Source organism: Palaemon carinicauda, unplaced genomic scaffold (genome assembly GCF_036898095.1).
Source record: "Palaemon carinicauda isolate YSFRI2023 unplaced genomic scaffold, ASM3689809v2 scaffold120, whole genome shotgun sequence".
Lineage (NCBI taxonomy): Eukaryota > Metazoa > Arthropoda > Malacostraca > Decapoda > Palaemonidae > Palaemon > Palaemon carinicauda.
The window spans coordinates 283,402-302,093 of NW_027168705.1; the positions used below are offsets into that span (position 1 = coordinate 283,402).

Sequence of the window (18,692 nt, forward strand, 5' to 3'; positions counted from 1 at the left end):
CTACTCCCCCCAAATTTGGGGGGTAGCCAACATCAAACAAATTTAACAGAAAAGGGGACCTCTCCTACTCTCCCCAATTTTGGGGGGTAGCCAACATCAAACAAATGAAACAGAAAAGGGGACCTCTCCTCTCTATGTTCCACCCAGCCTGACAAGGGACTCGACCGTGTTCGGCTGGTACTGCTAATAATATACGACGATCAAAACCCAAAATCTGAAATGGTAACTGAAAGACACTAATGTGTGGCTAGCACAAGCCGTTGGTTATTGCTATGATTGATTGATTGATTTAAAGTTTTCAGGCATCCTGACATCTAAGGTCATTGATGCCGGTAACATTTAATTTGTATACAAAAATAAAAAATAAAATAAAAAATAAAAGTATTCAATTAAAATCATAAAAGTTAAATAGTTTTCAGAAGACCTGCTTCTGAAATAAATCTAAAAATGCCACTTGCATAGTAGGACACATCATTTCCAAGAATCTTGGCAAGGATGAACCTGCCACCCTCACCTCGAGCCTCAAACAAATATCTATTCCTTAGGTTGTTATAATTGGGGCATTCGGTCAACAAATGCCTCACTGTAAGAGGTACTAAACAGTTATTGCCATGGACCGCTCCAGTCTCATCACTTTACTAAAAGTATAAAGCCTATTGAAAGGAAATAAATCAGGAAATTCTTTAAGTTTTAGGGGTAAAAATGTCGATGAAATTAAGATTCCAGAGAGAAGCAATTGGAACATCAGGAGTATTTTATAAAAATCAATTAGTTATGATATACAGTGAATTAGTTATTCAATGAAAAAACCTCAATTGACTAGCTAAAAATACCATAAACCAAGTTAACATTTGAATACTTGGAATAAAAACAAAAAGCAATCATAAGTTTCCCATAAAATACAAATTATTCAAGTCCCATAAAATACAAAAAATTCACTTTGGCAAATCAAAGTATAAATTTTACCAAATTACTAAATATGTTCAAAAATAATTTGTCAAATCAAAGGGTAAATTTATCCAAATCACTAAATTCATTACAAATTCTTAGATTGAATTTAACAAAATTACTAAATTCTTGTTCAAAAGTTGTCTTTTCACAATCAGATGCCATTTTACTTAACTTACCAATTACATATATGATTTTAATTATAACTCCTAGTATTTGAAATACATTTCAAAACATCATGAAAAGGGAGAAAAACAAATTTAATTAATTCAATGGACTGATCCCATAATGCCCCATATTTTTATCCTCGTCCTAACCAACTCCGGTTACACTTCACATGCACAAAATGGTTATGACTACCCAGGAGTTGGAAAGGGCACAAGACAGACATCAGTGGTGAGAACACTGAACCCTATACGTCCTTTGAACTGATACTGGAGTTTAACTACTTCAAGTTCACATAGTTAATTTAGATGTCGTTTCAAAATTGAGTCAAAAGAAAGTGTAGAGAGTACGTGACAGAAGGAAAGTTGGCCAGGGTCACCAAGAACAATATTATTCAGCTTTTAGCAACATCTTGACATTGATGAGAGAGACAGTGGTACTGCAGGGATCGCTTAAGTTGATTGAGGTCTATGTAGGCTTAATCTCTCTCTGATGTATTACCTGTAATAAAACAAACGTTATCAAAAGGGTCACTACTGTACCTTCATTTCCTCAACTATCAGTTTAGTATAAATTCTTCATATGAAATAGTAAAAGTGCTTCATTACCAGACTGATAAAACTTGAGCAGCTGCCTCTTTAAGTGAATTAAATTAACATCTTGTCATAGTGATCAACAATTCAAGAAAATAGACAGCCACGTTTAGCCCCACCCCTCTCCACTACAAAATCATCAAGAAATTCTTTAGCAATGTTATCCCTACATTAACAAAGGCATTCTCCTCTTCTCTCCATATTATCCTTCACCTTATCTCGCCATGCAATTCTCTGCCTCCCTTTCGACCTTCTCCCCTTAACAAGTTCTTCCCACGCCCTACTCACTCCCTCGCCACCATCTATCCTTAACAAATGGACATACCATTTCAGTCCTGACACAGCATACTGTATATTATTCAATGATTTCAATAGATTGAAGAGTACAGAAAACTGAAAGACCAAATATTACAACCAGAACCATTGCAAACAAAATTGTTTGACATGCTCATTGTTTACTATAACTTCAATATATCAAAGGGTAGTTTATCAAGATTATTATATGAAAATATAACAGATCATAAAATAGGTAGTACTATTTTGAACATTAATCTTGTCTATTAAATTGGCTGATTAGAACAAGGTTTTTCTCATCATAAAAACCTAAGGTTGTCTTAGATGGCAAGAAAAAGAGAATTTCTATGAAAAATTAGCAATAGTGTGCCTTTTTAAATGAACATTGTGATGTTTTTTGTATCCATGTGAGAATACTGTATTTATTCAAATCAAAAATATTTATATAGATTAATCAATTGCAAGTGTGAATACGCTCATAAACTGCAACAGTATTTTTCATAATTTCAAATATATTTCAGTAATGAATTTCTTTTTTTTTAGACTAGTAATAAAATCCTAAGATCTTTATTGATTCCTGTGGGAGAATTCTATCTGTTAATATCAGGGTTGGACTTTTAATTTTTGTCCACATGGCCCAGCATTGGACAGAGAAGGCCATTCTAAACTGGGGTGCAATAAGGCAAAAAACGCACTGCACTGCGAGGTAAAATGTCAAGGTAGGTCAGGTAGCAAGATGGGGAGGAAAAGCAAGAAAAGAGGTCAATATGAATAAAAAATAAAGGGGTACAGTTATGGATAGAAGAGATAATGAAATGAGTATCTACTGTACCTATATATTAGCTCAGTATAAATGTCCACGAAGTAAGGCCGAATATCCTGTTAGATTGGCATTACGAACATCCGCTTGTAGTCGTATCCCACTGGCGATGGTCGTGGGGGACTTTGGCTGGCTATAGCCTACACCTGAAAGATAATGAGAAAATCAAGAACATGGAATATTAAGTGTCAACTGCAAGGGTAATAATTATGATTTTAAAAACAATAGAATAAAATACAGATCGCAACTTTTTAAAGGTTTTTTGCATACATCCCTCAGTTCTTTCTCTAATACAAACCAATATCAATCTGATGTTTTAAGTGAACCTGTTTGTATGTTAAATTTGTGATCAACTTATACAGGAAAACCTTTTACTCTCTTCCTCTCCTAACTCAATAGATCTAACTCCACTCTCATCTGTAATAGGCTGGTCTCCCTCGTTACCAGTGCCTAACTGATAAGCCCCTTCTCATTCAGGACCAAACCTTTAGGGGAGAGCCGTTAGGCTAAACATGACTGTGAAGTTTCGATACTGATTTACAGAGTTCTTAAGAAGAGAGCTAAAAGCATACATGATGCTTAGTGGCAAGATTAGACTGGATTGTAATATCTGAGACACACAGGACAGCGCTGGAACTGGGGAGGCTAAATCAGCAATCTACACAACCACTACAGTAGTACAAGAGATCAAACTACCCAGACTCCGAAGAGTTCCGTATTCAAACAATTTTCAACCATAGAAGTATTTGTTTTATACAGTAAGATTAATGAGCTTTTTAACCCTTTTATCCCCAAGCTATTTGGAACTTTCCAACTCTTAACCTCCAGGCGTTTTCTTTTTCAAGCACATTTTGCAATATATTTTTTTTAATTGCTCTAACAACCTAAATTTTTGTCAAAGAGAGGTCAGGTTGGTCTCATTCTTTTGGAAAATGCCTGAAGTTTCTCAAAAAGTTATCGAAGATATGCAAAAAAAAATTTAAAAAAGCAGTTTTTTGCAAGGACGTACTGGTACATCCATGGGGGGTAAAGGGAGGAGTTTTGTGGACCGTACCAGTACGTCCATTGGGGGTAAAAGGGCCTCTCTTGGAAAAGCCCGAGGAGGATTTATACCACACAAAGATAGGGCATTGCCTGGGTATAAACTTATGAAAGATACACTAACTCTGAGGAGGTTTGGTAATGCAACTGGGGACCTTAAGATCAATCCCTTACTTATTTACCATTCCAAAATCTCCAGGTTTTTCAGGAAGAAACCACATGACGAGGGACAACTATTTGATGTGGAGGGCTGGTAATAAATCCCGGGTAACTATGTTCTTCACTGCATGGATGCAGTTGAGTTTTGGCCCAGTGTGAGTAATTATTTCCAAGAGGAACAGTTGCCACTCAGTAAGATATATTATGCAAGTTTTGTCAGAATAAAACATGGGAATTGTGAACTCGACAGTACAGGGCTATTCTGAAATCCTTAACGCTTTTGATCAAAACAACTTTGTATGAGGGATTCTCAACTTGTAACCGCAAAGATATTGATGATTGGGTTAAGACTCTTCATAGATGGAGGAGGAAACAAGCAGCAATGAATATTTCTGACAATAGTATTTACATTACTCTCAGATAAAAACAGAACCTAAATATTGGGCTACATAGACAAATCATCAAAGCTACCCAAACAATTGACATTACAAAAGCCATTCAGCTTACTCATTGTCTTCTCGAATTTGTGAATAACAAATGGAATTCAATGATTTACAAGGTAGAATTACTTCCTGATATGGGGATTACAAACGACTACCACAGCATCACCAAGAACAACTGAACACAAAAGATTACTAAAGCATACAAGAAGGAAGTTCTAAACAAACTGGGTCCTCAATTCATCAGAGACCTTGAAAATCTCTCGAGGGTTCCCAACGTGGCTTCCCGGAGAAACGGAGTCTTAACCTGGGCCATGAAAGAATGTTACAAATTACTCACTATGCAGGTCCTCATTCGGAGATGCAAAAATATCCAACAGAAAACATAAATCTCAAATTATCAATAACTAAATATGACAAATTTATAGACAATTTGTATTTTTCCTAACGATACAACCCTTAGCTATTTATCATATAATACCCCTAAATAGCGTAGCTTTGTATTCCAGTTACGGAACAAACTAATAAAACGCCTTGTATTCCAGTTACGGAACAAACTAATAAAACACTTGGTATTCCAGTTACGGAACAAACTAATAAAACACTTGGTATTCCAGTTACGGAACAAACTAATAAAACACTTGGTATTCCAGTTACGGAACAAACTAATAAAACACTTGGCATTCCAGTTACGGAACAAACTAATAAAACACTTGGCATTCCAGTTACGGAACAAACTAATAAAACACTTGGCATTCCAGTTACGGAACAAACTAATAAAACACTTGGCATTCCAGTTACGGAACAAACTAATAAAACACTTGGCATTCCAGTTACGGAACAAACTAATAAAACACTTGGCATTCCAGTTACGGAACAAACTAATAAAACACTTGGTATTCCAGTTACGGAACAAACTAATAAAACAGGGATTGATGTATCTGCTGCAAGGCTGCACTCATCTCTAGGAGATCTAAATGATAGTACCATTCAGATTCTGACCAGAGGCCGGGTGGTACAGCACGTGGGGTCAACTTTTGCAGCATGTGAAGAGAGCGTCAAATCTGGGGAAGGGACGAGGAGGTCGACTCCTCGGCGGAGATTCTCTTTTGTCAATCCTCTTCTCAGGTCCGTTTCCTACCTGGGGCCCGTAGACCAGAAAAAAGGGCGATTCCTCATGCTGAATCCCTGGGATCTGGCTGCCCCTAAAGAGATTGGATTTGAAGGAGTCCGATGCGGGCTTGATGAACCACAGTTAAACGGTGGCTCTTGAGATTTAACCAATTCTGGCTGAAAGCGTGTCTCATATAAGTTAGAGACTACCACCATCTTCGACATTGGACCCCGTTGATCTGAGGAAACTTCTGCAGGCTGATGATGATGAACATGCCTAAGAATAACCATCTCTGTATAACAGGGTTTGTCAAAGCCCCAAAGAAGATGAAAACATCGGGAACCGAAAACATTGTACAGTACTTGTGTGAAACAAGTAGTTCTAAGTGGCGAGTGAGGTATTAAGTGCCAATGTTGACAATTGTGCTTTACCCTACCCATCGATGGAGAGTGCTAGGTTGGGTTCCAAGAAGGGAGTGTGTGCTTAACTCCCTCGACTGCAGGTCAAGAGAAGCACTACTGAAGTAGCGCAACTTGAAGAGACTGAAGGATGACGATCTGTGTCGTCTAGATGAGGAGAGACACTGATGAACAGAGGAGAGTCATGCTTGGAAGAGCAGTGAGCTTGCTCAAAGCGAGGATTGTAGCTGGTAGAGTTCTGCGACACCAACCCCGCGAAGTTCTCCGTTGAACAAAGTCGGAAAAAACGCACCAAAGGACAAGGCTTAAGAGATTCTTCGGTAGCCGTTGGCGAATCTACCCGCAAGTCGGAAGAGCAACTTTACCTCGGAAAGAGAAGTAGCAAGCTGGGTAGTGAGACACTGACTAGTGGTTACTACCAGAGGTTTTGACGAGTTGCCAGCAGAGGCACAAGAAGATTAGAACTGGGCAGAGGCCGGATACAAGCTGGTCTGTGTTACCTCGTAGGTTTTGAAGTGCGAGCGATCATGCGTAAAGGAAAACGTCAGGTGCTGAAAGCAATTGTTGGGACACCAGAAACCCGGAAGAGAGCTGACTGGCGTTTGTGGGTGATGGCAAGCTGATGGGGAAACATGGACGACCAGGAGCTGCTGGGCAACCGTGGGTGATCACGAACCGACGGGTGATCGCAAGCTGACAGATCGTGGGCGATCGTGAGCTCCCGCGATCACGAACCGACGGGTGATCGCTGTCGATCAGAAACCGACATTGATCGCGCATAGCTGCAGCAGGAATGGGTGAGGCACTTCCGCTAGATGAGATTAGTCAACCTGGAGAGGCGAGTCCGCTAGGCAAGATGATGCAACTGGGTGAGACGAAAATTGCTCAAAAGGCGGGGCATGGAGAAATCCAACTCCAGCCGGAGGAATCCCCCGAAGAGGAAATCAAACAGGTGAAGCAAGTCTCTCTTGCATAAAGGAAAGGCGACCAACCTCTGTTGCTGCTGTCGGCAATACTGCCTAGAACAGCAGTTGGTGGAGGGACTCCTTGGTAAGGAAAGTTCCAATACCTGGAGGCATTGTCTGCTTCCCATCAATGAGCTCTAGCTCAAGTTGAAGGTCGACATCGAGCGTTTGCCGTGAAACGTAGCCGAAGCTCGTTTTTGGTGTCACCTCCTGAGATCTCTGAGGAGTTCTAGTCAGCAACAGCTCTAGAGATGACCAACCCTGCGTACGGGAAAGGACGTCTTAGCGTGATGATCAGGAACTGGTAACTGAAGCAGGCAAAGAAGGTGGTGAATAGGCAGGAACAGGAAAATCTGACTTGGCACTCCTTACGACGGGTGACAGAGCCGAAAGAAGAAATACCGTGTTGCTAGCGCCAAGGAAAACCAACAAGAATGAAAAGAAAAAAGCCCTTTAGGAGAACAAATAAACCCATGGACAGGAAAGGTGTCCCCCGAAAGGTACAGGAACATGCTAAGGGCTATGCACTCCCTCTGCCAGCTGCCATTGCAGAACGAAAGTGCGGTGTCGTTAGTGCTGTACCAAAGTTAGATTAGAAAAAATTTTATTTGAAATTAACTAGCTAAAGAAAAACCAATTCAGAGAACAGCCTAACCCGCAGACAGGAAAGGTGTTCCCCAAGAGGCCTCAGAACATGCTTAAGATTATGCACTTCCTCCGCCAGCTGCCATCACAGAACTGATATCAGCATCGTTATTGCTATACAAAAGTTAAGTCTTAAAACAATTTAATTTGAAATTAAACAGATGAGGCCCAGGAACATGCCTCAGACTATATACTCCCTCTGCCGGCTGCCACCGTAGAACGAAGGAGTGCAGCGTCGTCAACGAAGAGCAGCAAGACCGAAGCCAAGCTCCTAAGATGAACTCGCAGGAAGTGAGCAACATCTATGTCTCAATGGAGAAGAGTATCCACACGAAGACGACACTCTTACGGAAGAGGATGGGTCACTGCACTCTGAGAAAGGGGGAGGTCACCAGCATATAGGTTGTCCGGCGTCAAAAGGGGAGGAGACCGAAAAGATTTCCCCGCCCTCCAAAAGTGCCGCAATATGCAGAAATGAAAAGGGCAACGCTTACACCGTAATGATGAAAGTGTGTCTATATAAATAAAAACATTACGTCAACTTGATACATCTGTAAAATAAGTGATTAAAGGGGTTATTTGCATAAAAGACTCAAATTTGTACAACATAGCTATGAACAATAGGCTCCACCAAACCCCCATCCTTAGCTCACAAGGATGGTGAGGTTGTAGCGACCAAAGGAACTATCAAGTTTGAGCAGGAGTTATACCCCAGTCTGGCACGTTACCATATCGGCCACAACCACCCAGAGGGACACAAAGAATGTGGATCAACAGAGGTCACGCTCAAAGGTTCCACACCTACATCCGAGAACACCTGGACAGGAAGGCATGCCTAAACGTGCTTTCTCCCTTCGCCAAACACACACCAATCTGCAATGAAAAAGATTAAGTGCAAAAAAGCTAAGTCTGCTAGTACCGAGAGCACGCCTGTAAGCCTACTACTTGGTAGCTGAAGACAAAGTGGTTACTATGTGAGATGGCAGTGCACAGGGGTGGGGGGTTACCCGGTTACCCAACACCAACTACCTCAACTTGTTAGAAATTCCAATATCTGAATTTTGTGCTTCGCTGAAATCATGCACCTATTAAAAAGCAGAGGGTTTGCCTTCGTGTAGAACTAACCAAATTTATTGCATAAATAATGTAAAGCACCTCCAAGTTAAGTTAATCAATTTATGATACACAAACCAACAGGTGGTAAGGTCTGACTATCTTCATTCTCATTCCTTTTCCTTTTTACCAACTGAAAGACTTTCAGGTTTTACACTTTGGTCCTAACAAATTAAGACTAGCTTAAAAAATATTTGCAATGGACGAAAATCCCAAAATACCTCATAACACGTATAACATTTTCAGAAAAATAACAAATGGAACCAAATGTTTCTCTACGATTCAATATCACCAAAGTTTGGAGTGGTTGTACACTGACATCCCAGTAACATACTGTACAACACAGCTTGCTAGTTTGAGACAAGGGTGGGCTGTGGCACCCTAGCAGTACCAGCTGAACTCGGTTGAGTCCCTTGTCAGGCTGGGAGGAACGTAGAGAGTGGAGGTCCCCTTTTTCGTTTTTGTTTCATTTGTTGATGTCGGCTACCCCCCAAAATTGGGGGAAGTGCCTTGGTATAAGTATGCATATTCATGCAATGTCTAAATACACCTGAAATGAACAAAAATTATTATAAAAAACACACACCATTAAGAAAAGTACAGGATGTCGCATGTCAACCAACTGTCTCCACCTTATATAAATGTCAAATGTCAAAATCCATTACAGAATTTCATAAATTTTCAACAAAAAATTTACCAAGCAATACAAAACTGAATCCTCTACAAGTGGATACTCGGATCTTACCATCCAAAAGGTTTGCCTTTCGTAGACCAAACTAGTCAGAGGGGGTCCGTCCATTCAAGTAATACACTTTGTTTTCTATGGATTATTCTGTGGCAATCTTTTTTCTTTCCGTCTGTCATCGTCACAGACAAATATATTATTTTAAACAAACGCTGGGCAGTCAAGTAAATGCGCATCAAGTAGGGCGGATATTGCCGACGTACGTCTTCGTCTCCCTGATCCATGGGGTTTTTGGGAAGCAGTTCAAGCCGCTTTCATCTTTGCTTGGTTTTTGATGACCCAAGCACACGTGTACTGTATCCGTTTCCATGTCAACAGGTACACCGGTGAGAGGGGAAGCAGAGAGAGAACCAATATGGTGCAGTTACATCACCTGCCACTGCTACCCATAGGCGAGAATATGATTGATTGATTGAAAGTTTTCTGGCATCCTGACATCAAAGGTCATTGACGCCGATAGCATTTATTATATATGAAAAATAAAAGAATTCAATTAAAACCATAAAAGTTAAGTCATTATAACAGTTAAAATAGTTTTCAGAAGAGCTGCTTCTGAAATAAATCTAAAAATGCCGCTCACATAGTAGGACACATCATGTCCAAGAATCTTGGCAAGGATGACCCTGCCCTCCTCACCTCAAGTCTCAAACAGATATCTATTTCTCAAGTTATTACAATTAGGGCATTCGGTCAACAAATGCCTCACTGTTATAGGTACTAAACAGTCCTCGCAATACGGTTGGTGTTGGCCCTTCCGCAGAAACTCGTGTGTCGACCGTGTTTGACCAATACGGAGACGACAAAGAGTCGCCTCCCATTTTCGGGGTATCATGTTATACCTCCAAGGTGATATGATATTTGTTACTTCCCTCATTTTATTGGCAAGACTATCCCCGTGCTGTTCCCATTTATTACAAACCAATTTCTTCGATGATGCTCGGATCACCATGTAGATCATATTCTGAAAAGAGAAAAAACAAATATTTCTGCATTTTTCCTGATTAAAATTAAGTTCTGTAAAATAATAACGTAACAAAAATATTAATTTTAAGGTTTCCTGAAAAACTATACTACTGTACTGGGAAAATTATATATGACGAAGACTCTGATGACTTCCAAAGACGATGACATCCACCACCACGACTTTGATGACGATGACCTAAACTTAATGACGTGGGCGACGATGACAAAGACAATAGATGAATGAAGAGGGTCCAGGCGATGACGATTCCCCTGCGGCGGCCGAGTTAACGGTTAAATGCCGACAGGAAGACCGATGGACCAAAGAGGGAGAGGTCCTTCCCCACCAAGTGGAACTGTGCTGGCCTTGCTAATGTACACGTGTCTTTGTCGTATATGTATCGCACACTCTGAAAAGGAAACTTATCACATTTCTATACACATAAATATACATAAACTTTAAGAATGTTTTCATATATAGACACAAGTATAAGAGAAAAAAAAGTTAAAAGACAAAAATTAATGGCAGTCCAGATTAGGCGAGGAGGGAGAGAGGAAACAACCGCTCTCGATCCAAGCCAAAGGTAAAGTGACTAAATCGCAGGTGTGTGAAAGCGAGTGGTAGCAAGCTACCCCACCCCTACCCCCACTAATTAGTGGTGTGGGTAGTTAACCCTCGGTAAATTTTAATGGCTCGTCATTTCAGCTCCGCCGAAAGTATAACCCCTAATAAATAGCGTGGTTTGTATTCCAGTTACGGAACAACTTTAGGTCTACACTGGGCAACGACCAGAGTACGAATGGCGACCTTTACCCTGTCCTTACCAGGCCTGACACAGCCTTCTTCTTGGTGCATTGTGGGTTAAAGACGGTGGAAGGTTGCTTTGCGCAGGGAATATACCCTGGGGGCATGTTACCAGCCTGAGGCTTTACGCCTTTTCCTTGGAAAGCAGTCCTGGTTGGGTGAAACATTTTCTGGTCGCAAGTTGAAACTAGAGTAACTCCTGAGAGAGTAGTCAGTGGTTACAATACATTGGAACACAAGGTACTGCATATACCTACACATCCTGACCTCGAAGGTGGAGAATCCATTTTAAACTTCTTTCGCCTACCAGACCTCACCCACTGGGAGGGCGACCACTCACGATACACACGAGGAGATTCCTTTGAACACGAGTGACCTCGGCACGAACGGCAGAGACTGTGAGGATGTCTCCTCCGAGGACATGAAGGTGCTGCAATGGCGCCCTTCACGGCCTGGACAAAGTGGCATGGTTAGACCTCACAGGTAGTCACACCTCAAACAGAAAAAGAGAAAAGAAATTAGTTCCAGCCAGTTTAGGCTAACGGGAGAGTGAGACACGTCTACACTTTACCCAGCAGAAATAAAAAGAGACGGTTATTCACTAGTGCTGGCAGAGGCAGTGGGTAAACACACCCCTGCTAGTTTGTATCTTGCATCGGGACAACTACAGTTATTTTCATAAAACACGTAATAGAAAAAAAATCTACTGCTAAAAACAAACCACGTCACTGAAAATGACAAATTCAGATACAATTTGTATTATTCCCTAACTAATACTGACCTGGAGTTATTCATGTAGATTAGCCATTAGACTTTAACTGCGAGGTGGCAACCTTGCCTAAAGTCAGAGTGCTAATCAGCCGATAATAAGTTTTTTCCGGATTAAAACAAAGTTCTGAAATAAAATGTAACAAATTTATTAATTCTAAGGTTTCCTGAAAAAAAAAAACAAATACTATAGACAAATATTATAAGCTTAGGCCTATTGGATGTCGCAAACACAGGTCACAGTTTAAGTCGCGACCGAAAACTTCTCCCAATAGTACCATGTTGTTGTAAAGGTGAACGACCTCGAGAAGAGAAAGACCGTAGTCAAATCTTTGAGAGCCACATTCCCTTCGCACAGAAATCCATGTTTCCCGTAAGAAAACGGAAAAGGCAATAGATGAATGAAGAGGGTCCAGGCGATGACGATTCCCCTGCGGCGGCCGAGTTAACGGTTATATGCCGACAGGAAGACCGATGGACCAAAGAGGGAGAGGTCCTTCCCCACGAAGTGGAACTGTGCTGGCCTTGCTAATGTACACGTGTCGTTGTCGTATACGTATCACACACTCTGAAAAGGAAACTTATCATATTTCTATACACAAATATATATAAACATTAAGAATGTTTTCATATACTGTATAGACACAAGTATAAGAGAAAAAAAGTTAAAAGAGCTCTCGATCCAAGCCAAAGGTAAAGTGACTAAATCACAGGTGTGTGAACGGGAGTGGTAGCAAGCTACCCCACCCCTACCCCCACCTATTTAGTGGTGTGGGTAGTTAACCTTCGGTAAATTTTAATGGCTCGTCATTTCAGCTTCGCCGAAAGTATAACCCCTAATAAATAGCGTGGTTTGTATTCCAGTTACGGAACAACTTTAGGTCTACACTGGGCAACGACCAAAGTACGAATGGTGACCTTTACCCTGTCCTTACCAGGCCTGACACGGCCTTCTTCTTGGTGCATTGTGGGTCAAAGACGGTGGAAGGTTGCTTTGCGCAGGGAACATACCCTGGGGCATGTTACCAGCCTGAGTCTTTACGCCTTTTCCTTGGAAACAGTCCTGGTTGGGTGAAACATTTTCTGGTCGCAAGTTGAAACTAGAGTAACTCCTGAGAGAGTAGTCAGTGGTTACAATGCATTGGAACACAAGGTACTGCATATACCTACACATCCTGACCTCGAAGGTGGAGAATCCATTTTAAACTTCTTTCGCCTACCAGACCTCACCCATTGGGAGGGCGACCACTCACGATACACACAAAGAGATTCCTTTGAACACGAGTGACCTCGGCACGAACGGCAGAGACTGTGAGGATGTCTCCTCCGAGGACATGAAGGTGCTGCAATGGCGCCCTTCACGGCCTGGACAAAGTGGCATGGTTAGACCTCACAGGTAGTCACACTTCAAACAGAAAAAGAGATAAGAAATTAGCTCCAGCCAGTTTAGGCTAACGGGAGAGTGAGACACATCTACACTTTACCCAGCAGAAATAAAAAGAGACGGTTATTCACTAGTGCTGGCAGAGGCAGTGGGTAAACACACCCCTGCTAGTTGGATAGTTAAACCCTGGTTAACCTGTTTCGACTAGTTTTCAGCTCCACCGAAATAACAATGCTAGGTTCAAGAGCGGAAACTTTGTATCTTGCATCGGGACAACTACAGTTATGTTCATAAAACAACTACTAGAAAAAAATCTACTGCTAAAAACAAACCACGTCACTGAAAATGACAAATTCAGATACAATTTGTATTATTCCCTAACTAATACTGACCTGGAGTTATTCATGTAGATTAGCCATTAGACTTTAACTGCGAGGTGGCAACCTTGCCTAAAGTCAGAGTGCTAATCAGCCGATAAGTTTTTTCCAGATTAAAATAAAGTTCTGAAATAAAATGTAACAAATTAATCAATTCTAAGGTTTCCTGAAAAAAAAAACACAAATACTACAGACAAATATTATATGCGTAGGCCTATTGGATGTCGCAAACACAGGTCACAGTTTAAGTCGCGACCGAAAACTTCTCCCAATAGTACTATGTTGTTGTAAAGGTGAACGACCTCGAGAAGAGAAAGACCGTAGTCAAATCTTTGAGAGCCACATTCCCTTCGCACAGAAATCCATGTTTCCCGTAAGAAAACGGAAAAGGCAATAGATGAATGAAGAGGGTCCAGGCGATGACGATTCCCCTGCGGCGGCCGAGTTAACGGTTATATGCCGACAGGAAGACCGATGGACCAAAGAGGGAGAGGTCCTTCCCCACGAAGTGGAACTGTGCTGGCCTTGCTAATGTACACGTGTCGTTGTCGTATACGTATCACACACTCTGAAAAGGAAACTTATCATATTTCTATACACAAATATATATAAACATTAAGAATGTTTTCATATATAGACACAAGTATAAGAGAAAAAAAGTTAAAAGAGCTCTCGATCCAAGCCAAAGGTAAAGTGACTAAATCACAGGTGTGTGAACGGGAGTGGTAGCAAGCTACCCCACCCCTACCCCCACCTATTTAGTGGTGTGGGTAGTTAACCTTCGGTAAATTTTAATGGCTCGTCATTTCAGCTCCGCCGAAAGTATAACCCCTAATAGATAGCGTGGTTTGTATTCCAGTTACGGAACAACTTTAGGTCTACACTGGGCAACGACCAGAGTACGAATGGTGACCTTTACCCTGTCCTTACCAGGCCTGACACGGCCTTCTTCTTGGTGCATTGTGGGTCAGACGGTGGAAGGTTGCTTTGCGCAGGGAACATACCCTGGGGCATGTTACCAGCCTGAGGCTTTACGCCTTTTCCTTGGAAACAGTCCTGGTTGGGTGAAACATTTTCTGGTCGCAAGTTGAAACTAGAGTAACTCCTGAGAGAGTAGTCAGTGGTTACAATGCATTAGAACACAAGGTACTGCATATACCTACACATCCTGACCTCGAAGGTGGAGAATCCATTTTAAACTTCTTTCGCCTACCAGACCTCACCCATTGGGAGGGCGACCACTCACGATACACACAAAGAGATTCCTTTGAACACGAGTGACCTCGGCACGAACGGCAGAGACTGTGAGGATGTCTCCTCCGAGGACATGAAGGTGCTGCAATGGCGCCCTTCACGGCCTGGACAAAGTGGCATGGTTAGACCTCACAGGTAGTCACACTTCAAACAGAAAAAGAGATAAGAAATTAGCTCCAGCCAGTTTAGGCTAACGGGAGAGTGAGACACGTCTACACTTTACCCAGCAGAAATAAAAAGAGACGGTTATTCACTAGTGCTGGCAGAGGCAGTGGGTAAACACACCCCTGCTAGTTGGATAGTTAAACCCTGGTTAACCTGTTTCGACTAGTTTTCAGCTCCACCGAAATAACAATGCTAGGTTCAAGAGCGGAAACTTTGTATCTTGCATCGGGACAACTACAGTTATGTTCATAAAACAACTACTAGAAAAAAATCTACTGCTAAAAACAAACCACGTCACTGAAAATGACAAATTCAGAGATAATTTGTATTTTTCCTTAACTAATAAAGACCTGGAGTTATTCATGTGAATTAGCCATTAGACTTTAACTGCGAGGTGGCAACCTTGCCTAAAGTCAGAGTGCTAATCAGCCGATAAGTTTTTTCCGGATTAAAACAAAGTTCTGAAATAAAATGTAACAAATTTATTAATTCTAAGGTTTCCTGAAAAAAAAACACAAATACTACAGACAAATATTATATGCGTAGGCCTATTGGATGTCGCAAACACAGGTCACAGTTTAAGTCGCGACCGAAAACTTCTCCCAATAGTACTATGTTGTTGTAAAGGTGAACGACCTCGAGAAGAGAAAGACCGTAGTCAAATCTTTGAGAGCCACATTCCCTTCGCACAGAAATCCATGTTTCCCGTAAGAAAACGGAAAAGGCAATAGATGAATGAAGAGGGTCCAGGCGATGACGATTCCCCTGCGGCGGCCGAGTTAACGGTTATATGCCGACAGGAAGACCGATGGACCAAAGAGGGAGAGGTCCTTCCCCACGAAGTGGAACTGTGCTGGCCTTGCTAATGTACACGTGTCGTTGTCGTATACGTATCACACACTCTGAAAAGGAAACTTATCATATTTCTATACACAAATATATATAAACATTAAGAATGTTTTCATATACTGTATAGACACAAGTATAAGAGAAAAAAAGTTAAAAGAGCTCTCGATCCAAGCCAAAGGTAAAGTGACTAAATCACAGGTGTGTGAACGGGAGTGGTAGCAAGCTACCCCACCCCTACCCCCACCTATTTAGTGGTGTGGGTAGTTAACCTTCGGTAAATTTTAATGGCTCGTCATTTCAGCTCCGCCGAAAGTATAACCCCTAATAAATAGCGTGGTTTGTATTCCAGTTACGGAACAACTTTAGGTCTACACTGGGCAACGACCAGAGTACGAATGGTGACCTTTACCCTGTCCTTACCAGGCCTGACACGGCCTTCTTCTTGGTGCATTGTGGGTCAAAGACGGTGGAAGGTTGCTTTGCGCAGGGAACATACCCTGGGGCATGTTACCAGCCTGAGGCTTTACGCCTTTTCCTTGGAAACAGTCCTGGTTGGGTGAAACATTTTCTGGTCGCAAGTTGAAACTAGAGTAACTCCTGAGAGAGTAGTCAGTGGTTACAATGCATTAGAACACAAGGTACTGCATATACCTACACATCCTGACCTCGAAGGTGGAGAATCCATTTTAAACTTCTTTCGCCTACCAGACCTCACCCATTGGGAGGGCGACCACTCACGATACACACAAAGAGATTCCTTTGAACACGAGTGACCTCGGCACGAACGGCAGAGACTGTGAGGATGTCTCCTCCGAGGACATGAAGGTGCTGCAATGGCGCCCTTCACGGCCTGGACAAAGTGGCATGGTTAGACCTCACAGGTAGTCACACTTCAAACAGAAAAAGAGATAAGAAATTAGCTCCAGCCAGTTTAGGCTAACGGGAGAGTGAGACACGTCTACACTTTACCCAGCAGAAATAAAAAGAGACGGTTATTCACTAGTGCTGGCAGAGGCAGTGGGTAAACACACCCCTGCTAGTTGGATAGTTAAACCCTGGTTAACCTGTTTCGACTAGTTTTCAGCTCCACCGAAATAACAATGCTAGGTTCAAGAGCGGAAACTTTGTATCTTGCATCGGGACAACTACAGTTATGTTCATAAAACAACTACTAGAAAAAAATCTACTGCTAAAAACAAACCACGTCACTGAAAATGACAAATTCAGATACAATTTGTATTATTCCCTAACTAATACTGACCTGGAGTTATTCATGTAGATTAGCCATTAGACTTTAACTGCGAGGTGGCAACCTTGCCTAAAGTCAGAGTGCTAATCAGCCGATAATAAGTTTTTTCCGGATTAAAACAAAGTTCTGAAATAAAATGTAACAAATTTATTAATTCTAAGGTTTCCTGAAAAAAAAAAACAAATACTATAGACAAATATTATAAGCTTAGGCCTATTGGATGTCGCAAACACAGGTCACAGTTTAAGTCGCGACCGAAAACTTCCCCCAAATAGTACTATGTTGTTGTAAAGGTGAACGACCTCGAGAAGAGAAAGACCGTAGTCAAATCTCTGAGAGCCACATTCCCTTCGCACAGAAATCCATGTTTCCCATAAGAAAAAGGAAAAGGCAATAGATGAATGAAGAGCGTCCAGGCGATGACGATTCCCCTGCGGCGGCCGAGTTAACGGTTATATGCCGACAGGAAGACCGATGGACCAAAGAGGGAGAGGTTCTTCCCCACGAAGTGGAACTGTGCTGGCCTTGCTAATGTACACGTGTCGTTGTCGTATACGTATCACACACTCTGAAAAGGAAACTTATCACATTTCTTACACAAATATACACACACTTTAAGAATGTTTTCATATATATACACAAGTATAAAAAAAAGCGAGTTAAAAAACAAAAATTAATGGCAGTTCAGAATAGGCAAGGAGGGAGAGAGGAAACAACCACTCTCGATCCAAGCCAAAAGTAAAGTGACTAAATCACAGGTGTGTGAACGGGAGTGGTAGCAAGCTACCCCCCCCCCCAACTAGCGGTGCGGGTAGTTAACCCTCGCTAGATTTTTATGGCTCGTCATTTCAGCTCCACCGAAAGTATAACCCCTATTAAGAGCATGGTTTGTATTCCAGTTACAGAACAACTATGATTTATTCGCTTGAATGTCAACGACGGGCCCAACAAAGTGCAATTAAGTCTTGGCAACAGTTTACTGTACCTTCCAAGTAATGAGACAAACATTTAATCAACATTTGTTATAAAGAGATTCTTAAATCCTTTTCAGTATTTACATTGGCTAGAACATTGTAATGACAGTGTCTATTAATTGCTGTTTCACCAATATTAAACTAGAATTAAATGTGAATGACAAGGCTACTACCAGAATGTTTGGTACTGAAAAAAAACTTCTGAGACCCAATTATTATTGGAGCAATGAAAAATCACACACACTCACGAACAAGTACCAAACAAAACCTTTGATTAAAGGTTAGAGTTTCTAAACACTAAGTTATGCATTTCAAAGTGTAAAAAAAAGGGGGGGGGTTAGGTTAGGCCATATCTTCAATATAAAACGGATATCTTTGTCGACCCGTATCAGACAATCTACAACTGCTCTAAAAATTGATCCTTATGCCCCGATTTTACCGATGGC

The 18,692-nt window shown here is 41.4% G+C and overlaps 1 long non-coding RNA gene across 3 annotated transcripts; it reads right to left on the minus strand.

Moving 5' to 3' along the window:
- Positions 1 to 428: 428 nt before the first annotated feature.
- Positions 429 to 11,024, minus strand: LOC137635406 (uncharacterized). Of its 3 annotated transcripts, none has more exons than XR_011042667.1 (3): positions 9,051 to 11,024; positions 2,833 to 2,966; positions 429 to 1,614 (listed from the first exon to the last, which is right to left on the minus strand). It is a non-coding gene; the product is annotated as an uncharacterized lncRNA (long non-coding RNA). The 3 variants fall into 3 exon arrangements; XR_011042665.1 differs by having other exon boundaries at positions 8,996 to 11,024; XR_011042666.1 differs by lacking the exon at positions 9,051 to 11,024 and adding an exon at positions 4,044 to 7,693.
- Between the last annotated feature and the right edge of the window lie 7,668 nt (positions 11,025 to 18,692).